Genomic DNA, 13,452 nt, shown 5'->3' with positions numbered 1-13,452 from the left:
GGTGTCTAAAGTCAGAGAATCATGGGTGCATTTTCACTGGATAAGGAATTTTCTAAATACTTCAATACTCACTGACCAGATTCACAGGGCTTATTTACTATTCCTCTAGGAGAAAAAGAATTAGAGTCACTCTTGAAACCAGAGTGTCATTTGAACTCAACATAGAACTGATCTGCTAACAAAGTACAGACCAAAATAAGCACTGTCTGCCAGGCTTGGCAAGACAGATACTGTACTTGAAAAGCAGACCTGGCACTTTCTGAAAAGATAGTGAAGAACACGCTAGAGCAATAAATGACATGGAGCCAATGCAAGAGATGTAGGTAACGAGCATTCAACAGGACCTGCCAGCAGGCTTCTCCTCCAGGTAGATGATACACATGGCTCTTTCGGGTCCCTGCTCACGTAGCATCTAATCGGAGGCCTCCCTATCCAAAAGAGCATCACCCACCCCCACCCACCATACACATACCATCATTTTCTCTCCTCTTATTGAGTCATTTTTCTTCATAGAACCCATCACCACTTGACATAAAATATATTTTTTATTGACTATCTTGCATCGATGAATTGTCAGCTCTATGGAACCAGAGGAATTTTTGTCTGCTTTGCTCTCTGCTATATCCCCAGAACCTATTAAAATGGAGCTTGCCACATAGTAGGTTCTAAATAAATATTTACGAAATGAACAACTACTAGTGCAAAAATAACACTAAAAAATAAAAAGACATTTGGCAAAAGTCTTAAACTGTTAGAAACAAGGGTATTAAATTACATTAAAATATTGTTAAAGTAATGCCTTTTAAAGCTTTACAAAAGTCCAAAAAAATTATTTGAAAGTATTCTAAATTACAGGTGAGACTAAGAAATTAGAAAATAGTTATTCTTGAATTCAGCAAAATTTACAGAACTTACAGAGGTACGTTTTTGAAAAAATATGGTTTAGAATTTTTATTTCAGTTGCTGATTGTCAACTGAAATTAGCAAACCCTTCTCTCTCCTTTAAACGTCCACAGATAAAGAAAGTTACTAACAGCATAATAGAAATACATTAAAGTCAATATTCCAGGTTACTTAAAATATGTACCATGCACATATAGGATTTTATTGCTATTACTAATTTTAGAGTAAATGAATGATGAGAAAGTACAAGGCAGAAAGACTTATACCAATACTCTGTTTTGCTATGTGGATAAACTTTAAGAGAAAAAAATTTCTCAAAAGAAAAATGATTTTCTCTGGATAATGAGGGGATCCAAAAAGTACATTATATAAAATAGGCTATGGGAAATGTTTTAACTGCAGAGTGGGTGTTCACAGTGGCAAGTTAGCAGGTATTTTTACCATATTCTGTACCACAGAGAAAATGAGAAAGAAAGACAATTTAAAACAGTTGTTATGCCTTTATCTTTACACTGTAGCATATTCAAATGAAAAAGACATTCACCCACAACTGACAAGCTAGGTTTAAGCCTTATAATGCCCATAATTTTATACTGTAACAACTGCATGCTTTAGTTACTTTGCACTTTGACTTAAGGGATTAAAAATATAAATAAGATCCACAAATATAAAACATAATTTAAGAGGCCTAACCAATATTCGTTGCTTTCTGCTTTTTAGGTAGAAGCAGCAAAACCGACGGGAAGTTGTGGGAGGAACATAAAAATGAATTTAAATTACAAGAGAAAAAAATTATTAGATGTTTACACAGATCTTTTTGAAAAGTTATTGCTTGATGACTTAAAGACTGGAGTTTTTCATCATTTAAGTTTAATGAAATTAAAATTTCAACAAGATCAGGCATTCTCTAAACTCAGAATGCCTTTTGAGTAATTTAGTAAAAAAAATTACATTCTTAAAAAAGGTAACACAGCCTTCTGTGAAGGTTTTCTGAGCTGGCCAACATATGCTGGGACCTTTAGTTTTATAACGAAAAGGGCTTTGGTGATTTTGCTCTTTGGTGAGTACTTCTAATAGACTCTTGCATAAAGCGCACAAAATAATGAGATGTGCCAGAATTAAGTCTGACCCAGTACATTTGTCTTTAGAAATGAAACATTTTCTTTAGAAATGAAAATTTAGAAAATTTCATTTCTAAAGAAAATTGATATAAACATCCCAATGTCATTTTGCCAAAGCCAAGACTCCAGAATTGTTTTGTGCCTCTCAAATAGAATCCAAATGAAAAGCCTTGGTTTTCAAGAAAAGACTTTTTAAACAAGGACTATTCACAATCGTGCACACCGTCCCACAAAGCTCTGTGGCTGTCGGGAAAGTAACTGCTGCGCGACTTTCCCCAGGGCTCCTTGCTCTTGCCCACCACAGCCTGGTGATCCATCCTCACCCAAGCTTTCATGTTTGTACCCTCTTGTTGTTCATTTCATCTGAATGGAGAAGATGAAAAATACAACTCAGTCTGTACTTACTTGATGTTAAACAAACAAACAAACAAAAAAAAACCTGACCCAAAATTCGTCAAGAAAAAGCAAATCCTTGTTCTGCACTGATATCCTAAGTCAGAAACTTCTGATGAACATTCAAACGCAAAACTAAAAATTCCAGGAGACAAGCTCACAGTATATTAGAGGGCACCTACATAGCATTTCTTCTGATGCTAAGGTCTACGGTCCCACAGTCCCCATGCCCTGGCTACTTCCTTAACACTGCCATCCCCAAATGTCACAACCACAACCTCTAGAACCTGGTTTCTTCTTCTCTGTGTACCTCTTTCCTTGGTCTGGAAGAGCTAGACTGCAATATTACAATACCATAGGATTTAATAAACATGCCATAGGATTGAATATGCAGAAGTGAAAGCTCAACCAGCTCTGTTCTTTTTTTAAATTTCCCACTCATTAGCTAGGCTGATTCAACAAAACGGATGAAGATTCAAACCAGCCTCTGCTCAAAAGATGACAGACAGACCTAAGCTTAGGCGCACTAAATTACCAGACTTCTATCTCTGATATACACAATCTGCCAAATTCGAAGGCAAATATACAGGCAAGACAAATCTGCTCTCCCCACCCCTCATGACTTGTTTTGGAGTCAGGATCTCGCTCTGTTGCCCAGGTTGGAGTGCAGTGACATAATGGCTCACTGCAGCCTTGACCTTCTGGGCTCAGCTGATCCTCCCCACTCAGCTTCCTGAGTAGCTGGGACCATAGGCACACACCATCATGCCTGGCAATTTTTTTTATTTTTCGTAGAGACAAGGTCTCGCTTCGTTGCCCAGGCTAGTCTCAAACTTCTGGGCTCAGCGAGCCTCCTGCCTCGGCCTCCCAAAGTGCTGGGATTATAGGCATGAGCACCGTACCTGGCAGAAAAATTCCATTTTATCAAATAAAATGATATACATGAGAGAGATCTGAAAAACCTGAAAGATTATGTAAGCTTAATTGTAGGTTTAATTATTGTATCTATATTATAAAAACAGCCAATAATTCCATTCCTTCTGGCAAAATTCAATATAACATTTCAATGTAACAAAATAGTGGCCAGGCACAGGGACTCATGCCTGTAATCCCAGCACTTTGGGAGGCCAAAGTGGGCAGATTGCTTGAGCTCACAAGTTTGAGACCAAATTGGGCAATACGGCAAAACCCCATCTCTACAAAAAACACAAAAACTAGCCCGGTGTGATGGCACGTGCATGTAGTCTCAGGTACTCAGGAGGCTGAAGTGGGAGGACTGCTTGAGGCCGGGAGGCAGAGGTTGTGGTGAACAGAGATCGTGCCACTGTACTTCAGCCTGAGTGACTGTGCGAGACCTATCTCCATTAAAAACAAAAACAAAAGAACAAAAACAAAACAAGATAAATACTTCAAATAGAATTCAACCTGTGTTTCCAGATTCAATCCCTCTACTCTCCCTACGGCTTTCTCCCTGCAACAAGCTACCTCAAACAGCTGTATAATTATCAGCCTCCTAGAGACTGGTGCTGATAACTGATGTTTATCCTAATTTAGTATGTACATATAAATTAACACATAATATTTTACTTAATCTCCACACCCCCAAGGAAGTACGATATGAAGGCCACTTTACAGATGAGGGATCTGAGGGTCAAACAGGTCACATGATTTATCTAAGAATAAACAGCCGATACCTAGGAGGTCTAATATATGAATCCATATCCACTTGGCTGTATGTGGGAGGGCCACCCCAACACAAACCAATTGCAGGAACCTAAACAGACAAAAACCCACTCACTTGACTAGAACTTATTTGATGAGATAATCGTAACTAGGTAAACACTGCCACCATTCCCTTTCCCAACTACGTAAAAACGATTTTCAAGCCTCTAGGTTTCTCTTTCATTGCTTTAAAAAAGTGTAATTTTATACTAGATGAATGCTAAAGTTTCAAGGAGCAGTATATTTTTGTGTGTCTATAAAATATTCCATGTCATTGACATATTATACAGGTTGTTGTATCAATATCAGTTTTAATGATACAGGCTTAAAACATCAGCAGTCTTGTTTTATTGTCTGGCAAGGCTTGAAGCACAGAATTTCATCATAATCACAGCTTCCATTTGGCCATTTCCAGAGGAATATTCGTTCAAAACTATCTTTCGCATAATTACTCTTAAATAGCTAGAGTCTAACTGATATTTCCATAAATTTAGTCACTTTATATAACTTGAGCCTCTATTCAGACTAAAATATACTTTTGTCTTTCTGGCATTGATCTTTTGGGAAATGAGTTCAGGGTCAAATCCAAATGATACATAATATAATTTTTTAATGTACCCAACAGCAGAAATGGCAGTCGCTGTCTTTAATTACACACTATTGAATTTTAACAAATAGTTCTAGGGACGACTGCCAAATTTCCACAATTTAGAGTAACTACACCATGAGAGAATAGACAGTTCACAATTTATTACGGGTTATTTTTCTTGAACTACAGAAGTGCTCACTGTAGTTCTAGTTACATTTTCATTTTAATGAAAATGAGGATAAACAGACAAGCAGACAAATCTTCTCAACACGTGGATTGCTTGTCCAAGGAGACAACCCCTCAGTCAGTGCTGCTCCGCTCTCACTTCTATTTCTGCTGCCCAAGTCACATCACAGATGGTCCATCAAGGCAAGGTAGAAACTACATTATGATTAAGTTCCAGAAATTCTAATATTAGGAGGTAACAAGCAAGGAGAAGTGATGGATGTTAGAGGTAAACTGTGTCTGCTTCAGTGACTGTGTGTGTCACAGGTGCCCATCATGCATAATATCTGCACACACTGTAGGTGCTCAACATCCCCTCATCATCTACAACTCATCACAAGTATTATAAACAAAACATGGCTATCATCAAGAGAGGCATAAAGCATTATGGATGTATTTTTCAATTATACAAAACAAACAAAACTAAAGTTGGGGAAAAAAAAGTAAAACTAAGGGGATGCTCAACACAGGCAAAGCAATGTACAGAGAGAAAGCAAACATGAAGATCTCCTAGGAAGGAATGCGGTGGCAGGAGACGGACAAGAATCTGCCATCGAGGAAGGTTAAAAGTAGCGCTGGCTTGACGGTAGTTAATTGAGTGGTACATGTACTAAAGTTTATTAATTACTAAAGTGGTTCAAATAGTTATAGGATAGGAGAAACATTTCTGACCTGAAACTAGAGAGTTGAAACAAGAGCACACTCGGTCTTAGAATGGAAAGTGACAGTAAACTCGTGTGACTAAACCTAAACTTGCAGGAAGTTGTGCCCTGGGATTCCACAGGTATAATCCACATAGCAGGCTAAGTGTGCTGGGCTGCTGTAGACACCATGGTTCAAGGCTACTTAAGAGCTACTAGTTGCCATCATAGAAAGTGTCATCACCTTTACCTGGGCTGATTTGGCTTGGCTTGGCTTGTAACTTCAATTTCTGGTTATATTTCCCCACAATATAGGGCCAGCTTCTTTTCTCTGCATCCCCTCAGAGAAGTAAGACCCAATTCACAGATCCCTTACAATTTCCTTACTTTTAGCACCTCTCCTATTAATTTAGCCTATATACTAAGCCGTACTAATTAACTGTATCTAATCATGCCCTGTAATAAAGCTGGCTCAACTTCTCTTTAAACAAGATTCACTATTAAATAAACAATGGGTGCTTAGCTTGTGGAAGAAAACCAAGTATGAATGTTGCTGAGGGAAACTTAGTTGAGAATCTGTTACTTGACTCTAGTGGTTCTAAACAAAAAATGTCAGGCCCACCTCCACCAAAAATCTTTTTAAAGAGGGAGAGGGCTGGATGCAGTGGCTCATGCCTGTAATCTCAGCACTTAGGGAGGCCGAGGCAGGTAGATCACTTGAGGTCAGCTCAATACCAGCCTGGCCGACAGGGTGAAACCCCATCTCTACAAATTAGCCAGTCATGGTGGTACACGCTTGTAATCCCAGCTACTCGGGAGGCTGAGGCAGCAGAATCCTGAACTCAGGAGGTGGAGGTTGCAGTGAGCCGAGATCGTACCACTGCACTCCAGCCTGGGTGACAGAGCCAGACCCCGTCTCAAAAAAATAATAATAATTAAAAAAAAAAAAAACTATAGAGGAGGAGGATGGAAAGGGGAGTGGAACTACATGGGACCGAAAGTGAAAATTTAAGAGTCCACCACTGGTGACACAGAAGGAGAGGCCGTTGGTGAGCAGGAAGACAGAGGCCTGGGTGCACCAGCTAGGAATCCTGGGTCAAGTTACTCAATGTCTTTCAGCCTCAACAAATCAATTGGTTGCCTGGTGAAGAAATACCTTCCCCTAATGGTTTGTTCTAGGGACAGAGTACAGTATTATGTTAACTCATTTCAAGCACTGCCTAGCTTATAATAATCCCTCAATAAATGGTGAATTTTCTTTTTTTTTTTTTTGAGACGGAGTCTCGCTGTGTCACCCAGGCTGGAGTACAGTGGCGTGATCTTGGCTCACTGAAACCTTTGCCTCCCAGGTTCAAGTGATTCTCCTGCCTCAGCCTCCCAAATAGCTGGGACTACAGGCACGTGCCGATGGTGGATTTTAATGATGATGGTGATGGTACTGACACTAATATTCTTTCCCAACAATCTTGGAACAAGGATGTACACAATGCACAGTACTCATGGGCACTCTGTCACTCAAAACCAGGTTTTGGGATAATATATGAAGTTGGGTATTCTACTTAGGTTAAGGATTGTGGATAAAATTGATATCATCATCATCATCATTATTCACCCTCTCTCCAGTCATGTAAAAGTAATGGGTAAGAATATCACTTAGACAATAATTTGATTTATTTCAAGTTTGCTTGAGGAGTAGTAATTACACTGATGTTTAATTTTACATAAATAAGATATGCTGTTGCATTAACAGCAGAAATTATCATGACTGGAGCAAAAGGACCTTCACCTAAATCTCAGAAAACCTGCAGAATAAGGTCTAACTGGAGACAAGCTGCCCACTAAGCAACCTGGAAGATGCATCTCTAGGTTACATGGCCATGTTTGACCTGCTGAAAATGCCTTCATTGTTCATTCAACAAATATTTACCAAGCACCTGCTAAGTGCCAAGCACTGGTCTAGGTACTAGGGATACAGCAGGGAACAGACAAGGTCCCTGCTTTTATAGAGTTTATGCAAACACTACAAGTCACAAGGGGACAGTGTGGTGATCGTGCCATTCTCTCTGAACTCCAGTTCCAAACGTTTTCTGAACACAAATTAAATTACAGAGCATGTGATTACTGACCATCACCAAACTTATTCTCCAGATACAAAAGCGCACTTTCTACCCTATGTAAGTAAACCTTACCGCTTCCTCACAAAATAATAGCAAGTCCTATAGATTCTTTCTAGAGGGTCACAGAAACCTTGAGGCTGTGATGGAACAGAAGATATTGATATCTCTTTCACATGCTCCTTCAGCACCATATCTTGGCAACCCTTGCGGGAAGATTTGTAAAGATCCACCGGGGTAATTTATCCAATTTAATTACCTTCTTACTTCATTTCATAAAAGGGAAGAATATTCTGGTTTAGACCTTCCCTTGGTGGCATTCTGTTGAAACCTGTGCCTGGTTCTTCAGGCAAGTATGTACAACTCTTGGGTTAACGGGTACAGTGCTGAGTCTTGACACGGGAAGATCAAGGAGAAACCCCACTACCCACTGCTCCCAATTCTGAGGAGGCTGGAATAACGCAAGATTGAGTCAATGGACACCCAAATACAAAATGAGATACCTACTATGGGCTACAGTTTCTCAAAGACTCTTGGAGAGGGTGAGGATGAGGAAGAGAATTCAGAGTGAGAAAGAACACCCCACCCCAGCGCACTGCACCTTTAGGACCCTGAGACAGCCTCTTCTCACCGGCCTATGCTTCTGGCACACAGTGCAAAGGGCGGCAATCCCAGGGTGCTTTCAGGTCCTCAGATGCCCTCAGATTAGGAATTCCATCAGTGAAATTCTATGGCTACTATACCTTTACATCTCAGGATGCAAGCTAAGAAGGACTAAAAAAATGTAGGTACTAGCATTATTTAGGGCACAGAAATCTCAGGTGATAAACTGGGATAAATTCACAGATATATCTCAGAAGAACGATTCCATGGTTCGGGTATAATGCTGAAACATATTATGCAGTATCCTCATCCTGGAGGCTATAAGTGTACATAACTTTTGAGGAGGCCTCTAGAAAAGAAATCTGTTCAGCTTCGTGAAACCTAACATTCCTCAAAATTATTTGGCTATGGAACCCACCCCATTTCTGGACAAACACATCAATTTTTAAAAATTTATCCAAGGCTTAATATGTGCCAGCCACTATCACAGTGATCAAAGGGGAATGAGTTCTGGTCTTCAAAGGAATTACCTATTTAATGTTTATTTTCAGAAAGAACTACTTGAGGCAACCAATGTATTGGGGTCTTTATCTGATAATTTAACCTGATGGATCTCTCCAACCTACTAACTTTCCCTCCAAATCCCACGATCTTTAGATCTGGAAGGGACAAAGGCAGTACAAAGGTAGTGTTCTTCACAAAACACAGCCTCCATGGGCCCATTGCACCATCGTGTCAACTGAAAGCTCTGTGCCAGATACCAATGGGCTTTTGTGCCATTTGTATGCATCATTTTATCTTTGAATAGGGCCTGGCTCACTGTAGGAGATTAATAAATGTGTTTTTGAATGAGTGGTGAACGCCAAGGACTCCCTCTAGCTCCCAAAATTCTGATAAGAATGAACGGCCGGGCGCGGTGGCTCAAGCCTGTAATCCCAGCACTTTGGGAGGCCGAGACGGGCGGATCACGAGGTCAGGAGATTGAGACCATCCTGGTTAACACAGTGAAACCCCGTTTCTACTAAAAAAAATACAAAAAAAAAAAATAGCCGGCCGAGGTGGCGGACGCCTGTAGTCCCAGCTACTCGGGAGGCGGAGGCAGGAGAATGGCGTGAACCCGGGAGGCGGAGCTTGCAGTGAGCTGAGATCCGGCCACTGCACTCCAGCCTGGGTGACAGCGCGAGACTCCAAAAAAAAAAAAAAAAAAAAAAAAAAAAAAAAAAAAAAAAAAGAATGAACAAAGTTAAAATCCTATCTTAGTCTACACAGACAAATTGGATTTGGGTTCCCTTCATTAAATGCCGACCTTACTGTGCAAACCTGCTTTATATGCCAAATTCAGATGTGGGCACTTCTTATTTGATGATGTTATGAGCTAATATTATTTGCAAACATTTTAATGACCAAATATATCTTTTTAACTGAAGCTAATGTGTTGAAACGTAATCCCTTACAGAGGCACAGCTGTCTCATGGTCTGAACATAAAACTGGGATTGAAGAGCACTTTCTAACACAAGCATTGCAATTTCCTTTAAAAAATTTAATATTCATGTACTTTAATTTTTCAGTCAGTAAAATAGGGAAATATGCATTGGCTGGTCTGCCTAAATGAAGTACATTTGAAATGTATAAATAAACAAGATATCAAGAAGCAAAACAATCACTAACTTTGAAATTGGTTGTGAAGGAAATTCAAAGGATTTAGCCAATTTCAATCTCATACGCAGGAAACATAATGATTTCCTGGCTGTAATATTCTTATCAATAGAAAGAAAGAAGCTCAAAGAAAGTAAAGTGAGTAAATAATTGTTTTTCAAATAAAACAGCCTGCTGAGCCTTCCCAAAATGTACAGAATCTTTAAAAGTGGAATTAATTTTCCCTGGATTTCACAATGCTTTATTTCTCACCTTGTCTTTACACAGTCAAGTGGCATATCATTTTTTAAAACCATCAGGGTAAACAGATTCTAATTATTTTATTGTGTAGCCTTTCAAAAGGTAAAGGAAATGTGGAGAGTTGAGAAACTATGCAACCATATTGTTGGCGTCTCAGCACTTATGATCATTACAAGCACTCACAAAAAAGCAATGCTGGGCTTTAAAGCTGAACTGTATATTATCTCTTTCTCAGAGCCCTGGGGCTATCACTGCAAAGCACAGTAGTCCATTCTCAGCTCTGAATAAAGAAAAGGAAGAGATCATTAAATTATAATTTCCATGCACAATTGGTACAAGTATTTCCTACCAACAGGATTAATATGAAAGCAAGATCCCAGAATAAAGCTGCTCAGCAGAGAGGATGGCAGTTTAGTGTCTTGTAAATTTGATTTCACTGAAAGCCCTGACACATCATAATAGTGAAATCCTATTTACTGTAGCAAGCAGGATGGATAATGCTATTTAATACCGCTGTACTGTGTGCCATCAACTCACAGCTTTGTACTCTATGTTCTCATCTTACCTTAAGGTTAATACTTCTTGACAGCCTACATGGTAAATAGAGCCCCAAATTAAGTGCTGATCCCATGATTTGCAAATCTTTCCTCTAAAGTTAGACATAGAAAAACAGTCTCCGGTTAAGGGGATCATTTTACCTGGATGCACTTTTAACAGCTCACCCTAGAAAAAAAGTAAGTCTCATATCCCTAAAGCCAAATTTAAAAAGCAGCTCAAGGTTACCTAAACCATATTTCCAATTCGAATTTCAGAGAGGTTAACAGAAAAGCCAATGCATTTTGAGGATTTGTTGAATAATGAATTAAGGATAAGACCGTCATATCTACTATACTGGTATATATTGATTTTTTTCCCCAGAGCACAAACTAGGAGGAAAAAAAAATCTTGCTTGCTACTTTTGGAATATCTGCAATAATAAACTTCCTTTAGGAAAGCAGGGGAAGAGTGTAAAATAGTTCCATCTTTGCACCTAAGTTATAAATGTGTCAATTATGTTAACAAAAGATATATTGATACCGGGTCTTATTAATTTTTCTACCGAACAATTAACATCTAAGTGCATTTACTTAAACTATCATTACTTGTTGATGACAAAAAATTGAGAGTAACTCAATGTACACAATCCAAGCCACTTTAATAAAACCTCTGTTGCTTATGACATTACAATTAAAAGTGGTATTAGCTTCTACTAACTTCAACATCCAAACCTGTGGACTATAGAACCTCATCTCTTGTTTCTGAGGCTCTCAGTAACTACAGAAACCACAGGGAACCTGCCCTGATCTCCACATGAATGAGGAAGCCAGAACAAAATTTCCCAGTGTCAAAGGAATAGTACATCTCTCTAGGTTGACAAGTGCAAACTAGTATAACCTACGTAGGCACATCTACCAGGAAGTTACATTTTTAACTATTGTGTTAAATTTACTCTATCACATGGCAGGGCCAAAATGAGTTATCCACATGACCTAAAATCATTGGCAACTGTTTCGAAAGCACGTCCCGGGGGGATATGTCAAACGGTTTCTTAATCCCACAAACCAAGTTTAAGTAATCTATCTCCAAAAAAGGATTGTTTATCTTTTAGTATCTCAGATGTCAGTAGTCTAATTGTGAATCCATCCTGTATTATTCCCTTGAAAAGGCTGATCCAGCTTCACTCACTGAAATATTTTACAATGATAGACTTCATCTGGTAGTAAAAAAACATAATAATTTCTTCCCGTAAGAAGCACACTGGGCTGACAATAACCTGTTCTACTGTCATTTCTCGTTATTATCATTGTTGGCATTATTTTTTCCCCAAGCTTCACACAGAGGAGCACAGAAGCAAAGGTACTAATTGAGAAAGAAGAAGTCACGCAATCAAAAGCCAATTAATCACACAGATGAGCCCAACACTTTATGATGCAATAAAAGACATGTCATCTGCCATAAGTGAGAGACTTAAAAATTGCTCATTTGATGTAAGCATGACCTTAGAATTTAATTAGCAACTCTCTCCACAGGTGACAAACTAGTAATATACTTCTCTTCTTAGTGGCAATTTATTTTTCACCATTCTCTTTGTATTATTCTCTTTTGCTCAGCTTATATAATTCTCTCCCCATCTTAATTCAGTGGGATTTCCTGCAGTCTGTATGCAAATTGCTGCTGAAATCCAGAGGTGTCTGAAAACTGAAAACAATCCATGCCATGCTGGCATTTATGATTCACCAGATAAGGGATACAGGGGTGTCTAAGACAAAGTTTCTGCCTTTGTGGAACTTCTACTGGATGACTGGGAAGGCAGTCATGAACAAGTTAACAAGTAATGAGTAAACTAATTATAGATCTGGAAGGGTGCTTTCAAATAAATAAATAAATAGGTTGATATGACAGAGACAGGGTTCAGAAGTCTAGTTTCTGATAGTCATTAGGAAAACCTAAAACTTGTAAGGGAGTCAGAGACAGCTATTTAGAGGTGGGAAAGAACATCCCAGGGAACAACAAAGGCAAAGATCCTGACATGGGAGAGAATTTTGAAGGATGATATACACTTAGCAGATCTTCAATACAGTAAGCATATGATGAATAATAGATAATATGTTTATAGACAAGGAGGCGTCTATTGGACTATATGCCATGGAAAACTAGCCTAATAAAATAAGTCTTCCATTTTTTTACATACAGCACATAGAACAATATTTTAAGCGACCAATCTTACAAACATATCTTCATATTTAGGAATGCAAATAAATTGTAAATGCAGTGGGGGAGGTACAGAGAGGAGTTCTCAAAGCAAAAATGCATGCCACATCACTGGGTTATTCAACATTGTATTATACCTAACTAAACTTTCTGATTTCCCTCAGCTCCTCAAGCCAAGAGGGCTTCAGGCTGAGCCAAACCCCATCATTCTCAGGAAAGCCAAGAGCAAAGTGGATTCCATAGAGCAAATCAATTCAAATTCATAATTGAGAAGTTATGCATGCAGAACACATTATTGAACAGCTCAAGTCTTCAACATGTCCTGGGGAGACAAGGCCCTTCATCCTGGAAGACCCCTGGGAGACTGTGGGTTCTGCCCTCTCTGACACGATCACCATGGTCCCTCCCCTCACTTCCCTCTCACAGGACCAACAGACTCCTGAAAAATACACATTCTCCTGAAGAACACGCAACGATCCAGACTCCGATGAAA

General features: G+C 39.1%; 1 protein-coding gene across 5 annotated transcripts in view; it reads right to left on the bottom strand.

The window, feature by feature from the left end:
- CHCHD3 (coiled-coil-helix-coiled-coil-helix domain containing 3) overlaps positions 1 to 13,452 on the bottom strand; it is a 1,241,194-nt gene that overhangs the window by 80,819 nt on the left and 1,146,923 nt on the right. The gene's annotated exons all lie outside the window — the stretch shown is intronic.

The sequence above is a fragment of the Macaca thibetana genome, chromosome 3 (assembly GCF_024542745.1).
Source record: "Macaca thibetana thibetana isolate TM-01 chromosome 3, ASM2454274v1, whole genome shotgun sequence".
NCBI lineage: Eukaryota > Metazoa > Chordata > Mammalia > Primates > Cercopithecidae > Macaca > Macaca thibetana.
Note: the sequence above shows the minus strand (reverse complement) of the source record. Positions and strands in the feature narration are given on the sequence as shown.